The sequence below is a fragment of the Aythya fuligula genome, chromosome 1, assembly GCF_009819795.1.
Source record: "Aythya fuligula isolate bAytFul2 chromosome 1, bAytFul2.pri, whole genome shotgun sequence".
Lineage (NCBI taxonomy): Eukaryota > Metazoa > Chordata > Aves > Anseriformes > Anatidae > Aythya > Aythya fuligula.
This window is the reverse complement of record NC_045559.1, coordinates 162,083,964-162,102,349: the sequence shown is the minus strand read 5'-3', so window position 1 is coordinate 162,102,349 and position 18,386 is coordinate 162,083,964. Positions and strand designations below refer to the sequence as shown.

The 18,386-nt window shown below is 40.5% G+C and overlaps 1 long non-coding RNA gene across 1 annotated transcript in view; it reads right to left on the bottom strand.

Annotated features, from left to right (window-relative positions):
* Positions 1–9,855: 9,855 nt before the first annotated feature.
* LOC116499416 overlaps positions 9,856–18,386 on the bottom strand; it is a 40,783-nt gene continuing 32,252 nt past the window's right edge. The window contains exon 3 of the long non-coding RNA XR_004254235.1: positions 9,856–10,893. This is a non-coding gene — a long non-coding RNA (uncharacterized LOC116499416). The remainder of the gene's footprint in view (positions 10,894–18,386) is intronic.

Sequence of the window (18,386 nt, the reverse complement as noted above, 5' to 3'; positions counted from 1 at the left end):
CATTAATTCCCCCATGCCTTCCTCCACATCTTTTTTTTTTTGTTTGTTTTTGTTTTCCACTGTCCCTCTTGCTCTGAAATAGCACAAACAGGGCTGGGCTGTGGATCCCATTGGGCTGAATATGAGCCAGCAGTGTTCCCAGGTGGCCAAAGAGGCCAATGGCATCCTGGCCTCCATCAGGAATAGTGTAGCCAGCAGGACCAGCAAGGTGATCGTCCCCTTGTATTCTGCTCTCATGAGGCTGTACTTCAAATACCCTGTTCAGTTTGAAGCCCTCAGTACAAGGACATTGAGGTGCTGGAGTGTGTCCAGAGAAGAGCAGCAAAGCTGCTGAAGGAACCAGAAAACAAGACTTATGAGCAGCAAATGAGGGAATGGGAGTTGTTCAGTATGGAGAAAAGGAGGCTGAGGGGAGACCTCATCACTACCTACAGCTATCTGAAAGAAGGTTGCAGTGAGGTGGGTCTCAGTGTCTTAGGTGACAAGTTATAGGATGCAAGGACACGGCCTCAAGTTGCACCTGGAAGAGATTCAGAATCACAGAACCATCTAGGTTGGAAGAGATCTTTCAGATCACCAACAACCTGACTTATCAAGTCCCATCATTAAACCATGTCCCTTACATGCCATGTCCGTACATTTCTTATGTTTCGTACCTCTAGGCATGGGAACTCCACCACTCCCCTGGGTGGCTTGTTCCAGCGCATGACCCTTTCTATGAAGAAATTCATCCTAATGTTCAATCTAAACCTGTGATGCAGGCCAGGATGCCATTGGCTTTCTTGGCCACTTGCTGGCTCATGTTCAGCTGGTGGTCAACCAACATGGAAAGCACCAGAATGATCTGCTCTGGGAAGTGGTGGAAGCCCCATCCCTGGAGGTATTTGAGAGACATGGATGTGGCACTAAGGGACATGGTTTGGTGATGGGACTCAGTAGCTCAGGTTAATGGTTGGACTTGGTGATCTGGAAGATCTTTTCCAACCGAGATGGTTCTATGATTTAAATTACCCAGGGCACAACCCCCCCTTCCCCACTACTCAGAGCACTGGCTGGCACTGGCCATTTTCCCCAGTGCTACAGGATCAGCCCTGTGCCTCTACAACCTCATGTCCATTGTCAACCGCCAGCTCCCACACAGCCTAGTCAGCCAAAACCTTTCACCCCTTGCTCAAGAGGTTGCTAGTTGGTGGGATTTTCATGGCCCATGCAGCTGTGGCTTTGAGGGCAAAGAGGAAACTGTGACTCTGAAAGCCCTGCAAGAGCATCAACGCTTGACTAACAATGCCCAGTGGAGGCTTGTTGAGAATTCATAAAAGTAAACCCATGGATGAAAACTTGGAAACTGCCCTGCTTCCACCAACGCCCCTCCAAATACAGGATTTGTGCTTTCCAGGCTGCCTGACAGCAGCTGGGAAGCAGTGCTTGTGGGACAGGGCTTGTAGGAGTCTGTTAGCTTGACCTCGGTCCCGGGATCCCTGTAGTTTCTTGTAAACGTGCCACAGCATGCTGAAAATTACAGACCTGAGTGATTTAACATTGCACCACATGATAAATGCTGGGAATGCTGAGCAGCTAATTCAAACAAGCATAAAGTTGTGGATGCAATGATTAACAAGGAAAGTATCTTAGACCGACACAGCAGAGTTGCACGGGTGCATTTCAATTTGATATAGGTGAGTTACTGCAAATAAAGTGAGCAAACTAATCCGTACTGACATTGCAGTGCCAACAGTGCCTGGCAGCTTTCATGGTAACGTATTCCTAGGTGGGAAAGGATAGTTCTGAGTAAGCTGTACTCAATAAAAGTTGAATATTCACTTGCTAAAATGCATCACTTTTTAGTAAGTTTCAGAAAAACTGATTTAATATCAATAAATAAAAAAAAAAAAGAATCAATTAGCGACGTAATATGTGTACCATTATTTGTTAGAGGCTGAGGGGGACATCTCCTGTGAGGAGACACTTCTAGACCTGGCATGATCAACCTGTTGATTAGGTAAGAGGCTGCCTGGAGGATTTTCGAAAGTATAAAATTATCTGGTTTTGAACCTTAAAGGGAACCACTGGAGCATGGTGTGAGTTAAGTGAATTTATTGTGCAGCAAGCAAAACATGCAGGAATGCAACAAACCCCTGTGATTTATCTTTCTTTGCTGCTTTTGTATATTGATTTTTATTGAAATTGACTATAAAAAGAGCAGAAAGGGTAAATACATGAAAGAGAAATCAAAAACAAGGAAATATGTCTTACAATTGACACGTGAAACCCTTTAAAATGAATCTGGGATGAAGCAGGAACCCTTTCAACAGCATAACTTCCACCACTTCAAAAAAATTGTACGTAACCGGAAAGTGACCTGTTAGAGGACAAGATCTGTTGAGATGTATATATTTTCTCTTAAACAAAAAGGCTCATAAAGGAGCTTATTTCTCTGAATAAGCTGCTAAAAGGAATACATTTTCTGAGTAAGGAGGTTAAACTTATTTGTTTAGCAGATTTCTGCTGAAGTTGGATGCCTAGTCAGTGAACAAATACTTCAGAAATTATTTGTGATCTAGTAGTGCCTGAGGTTTAGTTGAAATTTATGGGATGATGTTACCGACTCTTCAGGGGCATGGAAAATATTTAATTCTGTAGTGCTGGGAGAGAGAGAGAACACAGAGAGTGAGAAGAAGGGAGCTGGAGGGGTAACAATCCGCTGCAGTTAAGGGGAGCTGAGAAATATAATACGACTACAGGAGGTAACAAGCCTTTAAAGGGTCCAGGCCACTTAACACTGTAGTACTGAGTGGTGGGGACACACACAGGGCTGCAAAATAGAATGCAACAGATAAAAACCTTCCTGGGATGCCTGCTATGTTTGCTGAAGTTCTTAGGCATAAGGATCAAACAAATGGGTAGGAGATCAGTGTTTGGCCACTGCTAATACATGTACAGAGAAAGGGTGAAAAAGGACAGGTCGAAAGCCAAGAACCCAACCACTGATGACATCCCAGGATTTGGGCTCTGTTTGTGAAATTACTGAGCCATGTGCGCCTGAAATATTGGAAACCTTGAGACAATGAACAGCAAAAATAAAAAACATTACTTATTAAAAACAAAAGTTTCTTTGATGAGAACTTTGAAGGAACCAACTTAGGACGAGATAAGCTGGTCAGAGCACTAAATTGAGCTATTTAATTCTTTTAAACTTGGGAGTCATCTATAATTTTTTGACTCCTGAAGCTGAATGAAGTCATTGGTATTTTTGGATTAAAGTCATGAGTCACTTATATTTTAGATCTGTGTGTTTCCCACCAACGTGTTATGCAGAGATAGCTAGGAGCACAGGTGAGCATGTGAACAGCGTTGTCTCAGTTAATTAGCCCATGTGGTAAGCAAGAGGTAACTAATGCATCTATACTGGTTCTAATAATTTGGGTGTTTGGATGTATGTCTTTATGTTGTGAAAACCTAAGTTGAAGGTCATCGTTTACACCTGCACAAATAGGTGTAAAACACTATTTTTTTCCCCTCATTCTGCTGAGGTAGAAATATCTGGATGCCGTCAAGCTGTACCAAGCCAGAGTATCCCCTGTCATTATCTGCTTCTGCAACAGTGAAGTCTGTTAGAGCTTGCCTTTAAGAAACGAGGCTGGATCTTTAGCTCTTAAGAAGGGCTTCCCAGGTGATTTTGCCTGGTTTAGGAGAATGTAGAGTGAAATTTGCCCAAGAGTAAAGAAGTGATTTAAGCTTATGATTCCAGTGCCTAAATTCAAAACTGTTGTGCTTTAAACCAATTACTTTCAATAAGGATGAAGACAGGCCCCCCTGCTCAGGATTTTACTATTGACGAGCCCTGCCGAGTGACAGCCCTCCTGTGCAGCAGCATCTGCCTCGCTGGTTCCTGGTGCCATTCAGAGGACAGTGGAAATTTGTAACTTTCTCTGTACGGTAGACTACTCTTGTTCTCTGTGAGTTCCCATTCAGTTTTCATTTTGAAACAAAGGTGAATTTCGGCTTTCTCTTTAAAACAATGTTTTGTTTCTGACTGTAGAAAAATGTTGTGCTACCAGAAAGGAAATGAAAAGAATGCCAGAGGCCAGAGTGTAAATCTCTGCCCTTTGGGTAAGTGAGCTGGGGGCAGAGTAGGAGCCTCACTTTAGCAATTTAATAATGCTTGACATTGGCGGCCTTGGATAAGCTTAGTGCAGTTAGTCTTTTTCACACAAAACAATCAAAGATGACAAATTACGTTTATAGATGCAGCTTTCTTTTTGAGTTTAACTGCAGTAACATCTCATTGTAAAGTAGAATGTACCCACTCTCAAGCTGCATTGTCCACAAAGGGACTTAAAGCAACTAGCTTAGGCTTCTTACTTTTAGGTGCCCAAAGTGAAGTGAAGAAAAGAAAAACCCTGTTCTCTATGACCTTATTGAGACTTTTTTTGATCTTGCCCTTCTAACACCTTCATTTTTCTTGCCATGTGTCAGCAAGGAACCAAAGGAGTAAATACAAATGCTGGGTTATATCTGAAGTTGGTGCAACTTGCATGCCTAGGAGATTAGACTATGCTCATGCCTAGGAGATTAGACTGTGCTCCTTTTTCTTTTTGAGGCACATGTAAGAGGTTGATTTCCTGTCAGACTCTTTTTCAGATGAATATTTTATCCGAACAAACTGAATTATATTAGAATGACATCCTAGGGCAAGAAGAAGTTCCAGAAGTATTATGCTGTGCCAGCTCTCTCTGACACACCTGTAATTGTATGTCTTAGCCTAAGGATATATCCACGGGCTTTTCAGGCAGTTCTGTTGAGCTCTGCCCACACTGTGCTGGAGGCTGCCTTTTTGCACGTAGTATGGCACTCTGCCCTAGCAGAGACCTGGGCAGAGGTCAGGCTCATGGCCACCTTGCAATACCATGTAGACACGCACTAAAGCCAGGTCTATCCTGCTAAAAGCAAAATGTCAAGGGGTGCTCTCTGATCTTAGGGCCATGTGGTGCTCCACATTGCCTAAGCTCACTCCCTACAAAGAAAACAATAAAATAATAATAATAATAAAAAACAGGTTTGTGCTGCATGCTGGGCTGTGCCTGGTGGCTGTCTGGTGGAAGGCTGGTTGAAATGACCCAAAGGTGCACCAGGCAGAGCCATAACTATCAAAAGGTATGTGTAGTATGGGTACACAGTCTGAGCATTGCATCTTGTGCTTATTTACAAGTAGATACAGAGTCTTAGTGAAATAGGCAGTGTAACAGAGAAAAGGGTGCGTTTTATCTAATTTTTATGCAAGAGAAACCTCTCTCCAAGCCTTTCATCTGCAAAGGTTTAACCGATTTAAGGAGACCTGTACTTCTGTTCGGCCACACAGGGAACAGCTTCAGGATCGGGCCATTATTCTGCGAATTTTGGCTACTACTGAATGTTCCTCCTTACGCCAGAGTTTTTGATATGGGATATATCACTGAGAAAATATTGGACAGGCCACTTTCTTCTATTCTGGGAGCAAAAAGAAACAGTATGCTACTTGAAACAAAAATGATGTCCACCTGCCGCAGCTGCTGGGCTGAGGCTGAAACCCAGACAGAGGGGCTGCAACCTCCCCGGGCAGATGCCTACACCCAGACAGACCTTGTGAGGACTGAAGGAGCTGCCCAGACCCTCAGGTTCAGGGAACTCCAGAATCTGGAAGACCCGCTAGGGACTGAAGGCAGAGGTAGGTGGGCGTCATGGGTGTAAATATGCCCAGATGGACAAACTTTTCAAGCACATTGACATATTGCGAGAAGAGCTCACCAGGCAGCGTATTATCCAGGAATCCAAGCGAGAGATTGATGAATGGTCTTGTGCACTGACACGGCCTGAATGACAGCCTGGAGAAGACAAGGCTCTGGGAGACCTCATTGCAGCCTTTCAATACTTAAGGGACGGTTATAAAAATGATAGCAACTTTTTATGTTGGCAAATAGTGATGAGACAAGAGGAAGCAGCTTTAAATTGAAAGAGGGGAGATTTAGATAAGGTGTTGTAGTGGGTTTACATGGCAAGGTTTTGGTAGTGGGTGGGCCATAGGGTTGGCTTCTGCGAGAAGAATCCAGAAGCTGCCCCATGTTAGACAAGGGCCCCACTGCTGGCCAGAGCCGTGAGAAACAACCTTGCAGGCACCAAGGTCAGTGCAGAAGGAGGGCAGGAGGTGCTCCAGGCAGGCAGCAGCAATTCCCCTGCGGCCTGTGGAGAGGCCCCTGGTGGAGCAGGCTGTCCCCCTGCAGCCCATGGGTCCCACATGGAGCAGATCTCCACGCTGCAGCCCCCCCATGGGTGGAGGAGCCCCCGGTGGAGCAGGTGGATGTGGCCTGGAGGAGGCTGCGGCCCATGGAGAGCCCCTGCAGGAGCAGGGGGCCTGGGGGGAGCTGCCGCCCACCCATGGGGGACCCGTGCTGGAGCAGTTTGCTCCTGGGGGATGGACCCTGTGGTACTGAGCCATGTGGGAGCAGTTCTTCAAGAGTTGCTGGCCATGGGCAGCCCCTGCAGACTCAGTTTGGGAAGGACGGCATCCTGTGGGAGGGACCCCACGTGGAGCAGCGTTGGAGAGTGACCGTGAAGGAGCAGCGGAGATGAAGCGTTAGGGACTGACCGCAGCCCCCATTACCCTGTTCCCCTGTTCTGCTTGGGGGGAGGAGGTGGAATAGGGTGTATGGGGGAAAGGCATTTTTGGTTTCTTTCCTTTGTTTCTCACTTCTCTAGCTTGTTAGTAATAGGCAATAAATCCTACTATCTCCCTACTCTGAGTCTGTTTTGCCTGTCACAATAATTGTTGAACAATCTCCCCATCCTTGTCTCAACCCTTGAGCCCTTTGCATTGTTTTTTCTTTCTCTTCCCCTTTGAGAAGGGGGAGTGAGAGAGTGGCCGTGGTTGGAACTCAGATGCCTACCTCAGTAAAACCATGACAGATGTTAAGGGGAAATTCTTTACTCAGAGAGTAGTGAGGCACTGGACCAGTTTGCCCAGAGACGCTGTGGATGCCCCATCCCTGGAAGTGGTAGAGACAAGGTTGGATGGGGCTTTGAGCAACCTGGTTTAGTGGAAGGTGTCCCTGTCCTTGGCAGGGGGGCTTGGAACTGGATGATCTTTAAGGTCCCTTCCAACCCAAACCATTCTATGAAAATATGCATGCGATTGTGACAGGCCTTTGATTGGTTTAAACTATGATTATGAGAGTGGTGAAGTACACCTCATGATGCATGCCAACATTGGACGATCTGTCCCCCTGTGAAAAGTTACAAAGATCATAGAGATCACAACCTTTTTTTTTTTTTTTTTTTTTGGAAGCAATAGAAAGCTGGAATTAATGGTGTAAAATCTTAATGAGTAGCTTGTGCTGAGCTGTGCGGTTCACCTCAGTTATTCTCCCCATCTCAAATGTTTACCAGCCAATCAGGACATTCCTTAAAACCAGAGATTTATAATGAAAAGTCAGCCCTAATTGAATTTCTTCATTAAGAACACCATCAAACAGATACAGAACACCTTACAGCACCTTGTTTAAATTAGATTCATTTTTCTGATTAATTATTAAACGGAAAGTTTAAAAAATCATAAAATCTTAAGTGCTATTAAAAATTGATTAGGAATGCATTCTTTCATTGACCCAGTTTGTATTTTTTTTTTTAATTTTTTTCCATCAAAGCTAATACGTTTGAGTAGCTGCCTCAGACAGAAGTTTGTAATCATTTGGTCATCAGTCAATTAATCACAGCTTCATAAATATTGATCTCAGATTACATTTATTTTTCATTCTTGAAAGATAGTTTTTTATTAATTTAGGCTTACTCCCATACATTGTGGTTTACGCTGAAATTATTTTTAAAAGTTCTATTAAAATTTAATTTGAGCAGCCAGCTAACAATGCAGGCACTGCACATTGTGCCACCTTTCGGCAGGTTTGTCACCTCATCCTGAAAGGTCCTGTGTACCCACAGTGTTTACCAGTAGGGCCTTCTGGCTTGCATCTGTCACCTGTAAAAAGCCTATTTCGTTGGAAGTTGCAAGCCGCTGTCATCTCAGGCAAAAGGAGTGATTGGAAAGTAAATGTGGATTTTTTCAAGGGAAGAAGATGGTGCACTGGAGTTTCCTGACCCACCCTCAGTGGCTGTGTTCCTGATTCCTCTTAGTCCATCACAAGTAATAATGGGTTCCTGATGGCCATCCAGTGCTGTGTCTGCTCTGCTCTTTGGCCTCTCCCAAGCTGCAGACAAGCCATGTGAGTAGGTGTGCTTGTGGATACATCTATCAAGTGTGCTGTGGTCCTGCTGTAGTCCCTGTCATTGAGGTCATACACGACGCAGTGACCCATTCCAGGATGGGGAAGGTACCTGGAAGTGCTCTTGCAGAGTCTGCTACTGCATCTTTCATGCCTGGGCGTGAACCCAATACTTGTTTTTGCAGGAACTGCATTTATAAAAAGAACTCTGTAAGGTTTTTTAAATAAAAATGCTGTTAGGAAGGGTCTGGTCTCCTCAGCATCCATACAAAGTGGAGTTGTGTGAACCCCTGTCAGCAATCCTTATTTTTGCTGATACTGGTGTGTAATTTGGAGAAGGGATCAGTTTTGTCACTACTGAAATATCTAAGATTGACAACCACACAGTTCAGGTCCTTGAATCCCAAATTCCTTTTCAGAATCCTATTCACCAATCAAAGTGTACTAATCATTTACTGAAATATTGTGTAATATTTTCATATGTGGCATATCCACAGAACTATTTTTTTCCCATAAAAATGAAATCAGTCTACAGCAAGTTCTCAGACCTTTTTTTTTTTTTTTTTTTTTTTTTAAAATCTCAGTGGTACCCAGGGTTTTTGTGCCCTTTCAGGAGAGTTGTCCCATAAGGCTTATGTCAAAGGCAATGTACAGAGACCATCCAAATAACACATTTGTTTTATAACATTGGCTATTCATAAATAGATTGGTAAATAAGATCTTAAATTATAAATAAGTTTTTGCTCTCTCTGATCTGTTTGCCACCCCTGTTCTCTTCATATGTATGCTGCAAAGTCAAAGTCATTTTTAGCTTTCTCTGTCCACGAGGCATCAAGATCATGGACATAAGTTGTTTGTTTTGTACTGTGGCAAATTAAGGAGTGTTTGTATGTAATTTTCTGCTATGGGTACAGTTATGTCCAGCACAGGAGTGCTAGAAGTGGTGGATTGTGCTAAATTACGCCATTTATATCCTTAAGATATCCCTGTCTGTTCTCTGCATGATGCAAAGTCAGAATCATGTTTCTGAGTCCAGTTGCAGCTGATACCTTCAAATTAAAGGGATGCTAAGGAGATCTTGTAAATATCTGCTGAGCACTTCTTTACAATAGTGTGGTGATCTGAACCAGCTGTCTCTTTATCCTGTGTTTTTTGACAGATGCTAGTGCAAATGTGAGCAGTGTGTTAAGTTTTGTACTAAACTCAGTAATCCTGGACAGTCTTTCCTGGCAGAAAAGAAGATAAAGAAAAGCTGCAAAACAATAGAGAGATATGGTTGTAACAGTGCCCCAGCTCCTCCTGGCTTTTTGCTGCAACACCTGCAAAATGGCCCAACTGGAGTTTTTGCACTGAAATATTGTGTCACTAACTCACTGCTCAACAACTTCAGCAACTCACTGCTCAACAACTTCAGCACTTCTGAGAATGAATCCTGTAGCTTAATATGAGCTACTAGTTTATGGAAATGCTTTTTTTTAAAAAAAAAAAAAAATCTCCCTAAATACACAGTTATTTTAATCTAGAATATGCAAAGCTGTGTGTTTCATAGAGATAATTTTAACTTCATAATATATGTAAGAGAAAAAAATTATCTTTCTTGCTAGTATATGCAGTAGATATTTCTGTCTCTCTGAATTTCATATTAATTAGATTAAGTTGATTTAGTAAGTTCACCTGATCTTTGAAAGCCTTTCAAAGAGATTCTTTGTTAAAAATGCAAAATAGTGTTGTTTTGCCTTTTACTGATGCATGTGTTTACCCTTGGCTCAGAGTCAGAGACCTCTGGAGTATGGTGGTAACAAGGGCATTGTATATGGCTCCTTGCAGGACCAGGCGTTTGTCAGCAGGATATGCAAGATGCTGCGGACCCTAAGTCCCAGGTCTTTCCTGCTCGACTTACCTCTGAAGTCTACAGTCTCAGTTTCTCTGTCTCTTCGTTGCTATTAAACTTTACAAAAGCATTTAACATACAAATATTTTTTCTTGTTTTCTGTGATGGCAATGTTACCAGATTAAAACGGAAACACTCCACCCCATTTTTAATAGTTCATGGTAGCTTGTTAGACACGACTTCAGAGACTTCAGAGTGCTCGGGGGACACCACAGCTCAGGTAAATGCAGACTTTGCCTCTGAGGCTAGTTTCAGGAAAACACAGTTAAGAAATAGACTGCTGTACAGCTCTGAAATAGACAAGAGAGAAAGGGAGGGAAGGATATAACATACATCCAGGAACTGCTGGAGTTTTATAAGCTTTGTGTTATTGTTTTTTAAATCTATCCAGGGGGGTTATGTTAGGAGGTAAATGGAAAAATGGAAAAGCAAAGATCGAAGCAACTGGAGAAAGCAGCCAATAAGCAAAGGAGAAAGAGGGTCCACTGTGAAAACTGCAGAGGTATTCAGACAATGTTATCAATATCCATCAGTTCCCACTTGAACGGTGGCTGCAGCTGTTCTGCCAGCTTCACTCCTCGGTTGGCTCGTCCCTGCAGCTCCCCCTGTCTCTCTGTGCTCGTGTGGATGACAGAGATGGAGACTGCACAAGTCCCAGTGGCCACGAAGGGGACTTCTCCCAGGTGCATTCACTCTTTAAGGAACTCCCTGAAGAACCCTTCATGAAGGGTATGCGGCTTTCATCTTGGGTATCTGAAAAATGAGTGAGAGGCTTTTTGTAGATGCCTCTTTACCCAGCCAAAAGATGTAGACATTGACATAAGACCGAATCTTACCAAACACTTCTGAGAGTCACTGCAGAGAAACAGAGCTTTTTAGGACATTATGCATCATTTCTTAAGATAAACATTCTAAATAGATTAGATGAATTATATTCTAAAAGGGCCTAGTTTCTCTCTATTGACTGCAAAGGGACCCTAGGTTGAGTAGACCAGACATTGTAAATATGTCTTAAGACAGATGGGGTGAATCCCATACTTTGTATTAGGAAGCTGGAATGAAGAGACATCTGTGTTTCAATTCAATATGATCAGCAAAAAGCAGAAAAAAAGGAACTCTGACAAGTAACTAAAGGCCCTGATTTCAGTGACATTTTTGTAATCATATCCTAAGTTCATTGGGTTTTAGGTCCATCTGTTTATCATCTGGGGGGAGACGAAGCTAGGCTTGATTACAATTCTGCTTTCCCTGAAACCAGCCACTTGCTTACGGATTAATTTGTTAACGAACTGTTCTGCCAGGTATACTGCACCAATTGCTTTCTTTGTAAGCCTTGCTTACTATAGAACATCCTTTGAAAAGGATTACACTCGGACAATAAAAAGTGTTTTTGTTTTGAACTTCCTTTTCCATAGTTTACTTTTTTTTTTTTTTCCTCTTCTCAAGTATTTTCTGTTACTCGGGAATACAGGTATGGTGACTTAAAAGAGGATGGTAAAGGCAGCTGATGAATACATATATTTGCTGAGAGTGCTTGTAGGAAAGCCGGACTGGTGTATCATCTCTGCTGAAATACGTGGGTAATTCATTCGTGAAGTGCGATCAGCAAGAATCAAGGGCTACTTATATCTGGCCTTTGCTTTGATTTGCTTGTTAAAGCTCATTGTAGAGAGTCAAGCAAAAACTTTGATCTTATGATATTCTCCTGAAAAGCCCCCAAATTTCCCTGGAACTGAAGACCAAGGACCTCAGGGGAGGCAGCCTGCAGTGCCTGTGCCCGGAGGCCTCTGTGCTCAAGTGCTTCTTCTGAGTTCAGTGGGAATTTTGTCTGAGTACAAAGAGATGAACAGGCACCTAGAGTAGGAGCAGAGGCCATGTTGCATCTGCTCCTGAAAATGAAGTTTACAAGGGCCATGAATTTTTCTTGTATGTTTTGATTTTTGCTGGTTATGGGTATTTTAGATTCAAATTGGATGCCTTTAAACTGGAAGGAGAACTGTACTCACACTGATAATTTAATAACACATCTAAACGTCTTTTTTTTTTTTAAAAAAAAAAAGACTTCAATTTACCTATTAAGACCAAATAGACTGTCTGTTAATTTGACAGAATATCCATGTTCCCTGAACTTAGGGCTATAAAAAATGTTCATCTGCTCAGTCACAGGCCATTTAATTTTGGATGCATCATTGCCAGTTGGTTACAGTAATTAGCATTCTCTGTATTGTGGCAGCTTCCCTGAAGCTATGCTAAGTAGGGTTACACTTCTTTATGGAAACATAAGCAGCCTTGTGCAAATGAGCCTGGCCACCCATCTTAGAGACAGACGCCTTAGCTACAGCTTCTTGGCTCAGGGTGCCCTATATGCCCACCTGCAGATCTTATTTACTGGTTATTAATGACATGAAGTGTAGGCAGCTGTGAAAGGCACAGCATGGCAGCTTAAAAAAAATAAAAAAAAATACTCCAAACTATTCTCTCAGCCTTGTCATTTCTTTGAGTGACACCCTTTCTTTGAGTTTCCCCTTCCCCTTTCTTCATTATACTTTCTTTTAATGAAGTTATCGATACAAATCAATTATTTGGGTGTCAATTCTGTATATGTACATTTATAAACCTGTAAGCTGAGGCCAGCATTTGTTAATGCAGTTATTTGTTAATTAAAAAATAGGGTTTTCAAATAAAAACATTTTGATCAATCCTTCCCAACTGTGAACATAGGATGCAGATATTTTGGTTGGATATGTTTTTCCATGTCGTCTCATGCCTAAAGTAGTATTTTTATTGTATTTTTAATACCTACACCAAATGCCAGTACAGGAATATGAGAAATGCTGGAATTGTTCTTTTGTAAAGGCTAGAATAAACAGTACAATGGCTAAAACCATACATAAATTAAAGAGAGGCCAAGATTATTTTTTTTTCCAGTTGTTCTGCAGACTGCATGCATTTTCTTGCTCTGTGTTGAATGTCTGTGCTTCCTTTTCGTTTCCTGGGAAACAAGTGAGTGGTTTTATGCACTGCAAGATGTACACTAAGAATAATTCTTCCCATTTAATCCACTCTGATTTTTACTTCTTAATATACTGGAAGGTAACTAATATTTAATACCATGAAATGTATCTGTGCATGTTTAATGATTCAATTAATCAGAGAGAAACCTTCTTTATAATTAAATATGGATAGGCTATAGTCTTTTCTTCTCATTGACTGATGCTGCTGAGAATAAGGGATAAGAATAATTTTATGCTATTATTCTGTTTGCATTTTATTAGAACTTTGGACTGTTTAGGTGAGTAAAATCAACCCTAAAAGTGCATTTTTTCTTAAGAGTTATACAGTCTGCAATTTCTGTATTCCATAAAAGTCTAATAATTTGAATTTAGATACCAATCCTGTGAAGACTTACACATGTTTAAGCACAAGAGAAGTTCAACTAATGCTAATGTGATTACTAGCATTAAGTTTGAAGCAGGTGCTTGAGGCTTTGTAGGCTGGCTTTTTCAATCCTGAGCTTTCTGGAAGAGGCCCCATGTGAGCTTGGAAGAGACCATATATGCTTGCTCTGTAAGACCTAATTTGTCTGTGACTTGAAGCCTTAACTTGTCCCTTATAAGCAGCAATTTTATTAATCTGTTCATGGATCTCTGTTGATCTGATTATTTAGAGAAAGTTTACAAACCATCACTCCAACTTGTATTTATTTTCCTACAGCTCCATACGAAATTCTGTGACTATAGGATACAAAAAAACCAAACATCTTCAATACAGTATGCAGATGGGGTGCATATATTGGCAAGTTAATAAAATAAAGAAATTATGTAAATGGAGGCAGATTTAAATATGGAAACGGAGATTTCCTGCTTCTTGACTTTGTCTAAATTGTTGAATATATTTGTTGAATATATAATGATTTATACAGAGCCTCCAGCCATAGCAACTAGGTGGTGTTTACAAAAGTTAAAACCTAACTTACATGTACAACGGTCTTCATTAAATGACCACTTCTGCTGCCAAGGGTACCACATTTTAATAGTCATGTTGTGAGACCACACCTATCTGTCGAAATGCCTTTCTATTTTCCTACCTGCTTACCTACCTACCAACAGATGCAGATGTCATGATATGCCATTGTACAAGCAATACCATTACACTGTAAATATGTTACTTCTAATCTAAATAGTTTAATATAAATGTGCTTTTAAGTTTGCGTGAACAGAGTTGAGTATACCTAGAGTACTTGCAGCTGGCTGTGTTTCCCAGAGGAAAGATAGGTCTTTTGTATATTAGATCTGTATGGGCTGGTGAACTGAGATAGCAGTCCGAAGTTTGATTAAATTACCTTTCCACTGAAGGCAGAAAAACTTTCTTTTCAAGTTTTTCAATGCACACATTTCATATAGTCATATTTTCCAACATTTGCAGTCTGTCTGAAATACGTCCTTGCGAAGCCACCTTGGATAGTCCTTCTTCCATGTATATATATCTTTACATGATTGTAAGTGTTCTACTTTCTAACAGGACAGGATGGAAAAACAAGACATATTCCTTTGGAAAGACAAAGTTTGTGAGAAATGCTCCTTTGGAAAGTCAGATGTTCCTTTGGAAAGCTAAAACCTCCTTTAGGCACAAATTGCACATTTCTAGCACCAGCAGATTGTGAAATGGCACTTAAAGGTTAATTTTATAACGTAAAAAAAAAGTTATCACAAGGAAGAATTTTGCACATGAATTACGGACATTTGCAATCGTGGATAGAATTCCACTTCTGGTGAGAAGAGTGTTTTTAAGACAAATTGAACATGAGAATATGGCTGACTATTTCATGTTTAGAATGTTACACTTAGCCATATGGATATTGGTTTTGTACAGGAGAAAAATATTCCTAAGTGTCTAGTTAATATTGTCTTAGATTGATACAAGGTATCAATATGAGTATGAAGAAGAGTACAAAGAATAATCAAGCTGATTTCTGCTGGGTTGCAACCTCAGAATTTCTTATGAAAGAAGTTTCCTGAAAAAACAAAAACAAAACAAAAACAAAACAAAACAAAACAAACAAACAAACAAAAAACAATGCCCCACGATATGAAAATAGCTCATGGAAAGGCTTCACAAGGAACTCTAGAGATTCTTCTTTAGTTATCCCTCAGGGTAATAATACATAAGGGAAAATGGCATAAAAAAGTATTATACTAGAACAGTAATACTGGCGTTCTAATATTAAACTATACTCATAAAAGGATAGATATAATTTTTTTTATACATGATGTCATGGTAGAATAAAAAGATGAGCTTATTCCAACTTAAAAATAACATTTGCATTCTTTTACATCAAATAAGAGGTACTGAATCTGGAAAGATAAATACTAGGTGAATTATACTGTAGTGAGCATTGTTTCAAAGCTTTTTTTTTTTTAATTTTTATTTATTTATTTATTTATTAACCAGATCCTGTCACAATTATATGAAAAGCAAAAAGGAAACTGTTTGAAAGGGATTGTTAAAAAGGTATATTTTCTGGCAGTGACCCAGCTTTAATTTTTGGCCTGTATGAATTAATAAGGGCTATTCCACATCAAATTGTGGCCTGACTGGGAATCCATGTTTGTAAAGAAAACACTAGTTGATAGAATCATGACTTGGGCATAAAATCATAACATGTCCATCAGAAATGGTGAATGACAGCCTCTCCTGAGGTCACCCCTTAGGATGAACAAGATGGGTGCTGATAGGCACTATCCCATGTACAGAACTTTATTGTTATTTTCTGCTGTTAGACATCTTGCTTGAACAAGCACATGAAAATGCTTAATAAACAAGTGGTGCTTTTCACCAGTGTTTTCTTTAACAAAAACCTTCAGCTGAAGCTATCAAAGCAGTACGGACACAGGACTGCTTATTTCTGTTGACAACATCGAGCAAACCCAACAAACCTTCAAGCTAATTCAGATGATCTACTAATTCAAACAAATGTCTTTAGGGAAGCATGAGGTTGTTATTGCAAATGTAGTGCAGAATTTCTTTATACTTCAAATGTAAATAAACTTCACTGATATTGTGAATATGTTCAACATATTTGAAGATTATATCCTGGATGACTAGTTTCCATGGATCTGGTTAAAAAAAAAAAAAAACCATGGCAGATTTATTTCAGCAATCAACCCTTCTTGGTCTCTTGGTCTTTTTTTTTTTTTTTTTTTTTTTTTTTTTTTTTTTTTTTTTTTTATCTTCTGTGTCTTTCTACGAGTCTACCTTTTCTTGCATTCCAGATTCCAACCCCACTTCCATTTGTCTTTTTTTTTTTTTTTAAACTCCTTTATACATTGATACCATCACCAACTTATAACCTTTTTTAAAATATGTAAAAAGAGTGATGTAGAGCTCTGCAAAGCAAAACTGGAGACATTCATAGCGATCTACAGAATTTGAAGGATGCAATTGCCCAGGTGCAATACAGAAGAGTTGGGATAGTAGATGGTCTGAGAGGGAGTTAAGGGTAATAGGGTGTAGTGGAGAGGAAGAAATAGAGTGCTAACATCAGATGACACTGACTGTGAGATTTTTTGGGCTGTGGAACAATCCCTGAAGGAATTCTAGACACTAAGTTTCTTTTTAATCTAGACTGGACAAAGCACAAAAAGTATGCTTAAAATACGTTATGATACTATGTTGGCAGGAAAGTGGAAGAGGTCCAACAAATCTCACCTACCTCTACAACTTGGTATACTCAGTATAAGGTATTCTTTACATGGAAATGCAGCATGTTGTATAGACTTATATTGAATAAATAGTGCAGTCACATTGTGGGGGTTTTGTTGTTGCAGTTGTATCATAGGTTCTCAAAATGCTTTAAACCATTATATAACCATCCAGATGCTGCTGGCATCTGTCTCAGAGCAACACAACTTTTATTTTTTATTAATTTATCTATAGATAAATTAATATTGAATTTATTTATTATTTCTGACTCTGAAGAGCAGATATATAAATGTAAGGAACTCAGATTAATTACTAAAGTAGTTAAATATATATGTATTTTCAATATCACAAACGTGTCTTTAAGGAAAGCAGGTTCCTCATGGCCCCTTTTTTTCAATAAAGGATACAAACATATGGGTAACATACAAAGAATAACCACGGGATTTTTCCTTGGCTGAGAATGCATACCTTCCTGTTCATCATGGACAGCAGCACTGTTACTTACCCATGTCCAAATATCTTTCCCAGGAAAAAAAATGAAAAAGCTAATGATTGTTCTCATTAGCCTGGAGGCCAGCAGAGGGGATGACCAGGAAGAATGAGAGAATGGAGAAGGAGTGAAGGGGCAGTTACAGTGGTAAGGTTCATTTGCTTGATGTTTCTAGTGCAGAAACTTCTTTTCTGAACAAAAAGCGTGGAGGAGTGGCGAAGATATGGCATGAACCTTGGCCTGTTAGATCACAGTTACTGCCACCCGTGGGACTAAGCACACCCTCAGCAGCATTACTTCTTAACCTCCATGTATGAGGGAATGTCCTGTTCATCGTGCAGACTGGGGAGTAGTCTGGATCCTGCCCAGACAGCAGCCTGGGTTTCCTTAAATTGAACTCAGAGTAATAATAGCAGCATAAAAAAAAACACAACCATGAGAGTGCTGCATGCAGTGGCCTAGTGCTCCCAGTGTGTAGCTGAGATATGGCCAGAACATGTCCCTGGACCTTAATAATGGGCAGTGTGGCCTTAGCAGGACTGATTTCTTGCTGTAAGTTTTGGCTTAAGCAGTGTAAAGCAAACAACCTGAGCATGCTTTTTTCTGTGACACCAACTCCCTTATGCTACTTGCACACTGCTTTGTAAGGGGTTCTAAAGCATGGAAATTGAAAACCATGCAGCACTTACACTTTCTCATGTAGTTCATGAATCCCAGCGGCTCTCTTTCAGATCTGGCATTTTCCCAGTAGCAGAACTTCACACATATTCACAATTTGATGCTGAGATGCTTCAGCTACTAAACCTAGGTTTTGGATTTGGGATTTCTGGATTAACTAGTCTTGTATTAGAGATTTTAAATTCTGCTCAAGTTGTCCTATGGTTGCTCAAATCTCTGTCTGGATGCAACTTTCTATGTATGCAGAAGCCACAGTTCCCTAACTTTTGCTTCACCATAGACGAGGCTTCTTTTTCTCAGCATCACTGTTGCATCCACCAAGCCTACAGCCCTGGTTTGGATCAATGGCTTCTGTAAACTCAGATTTTCAGATCAG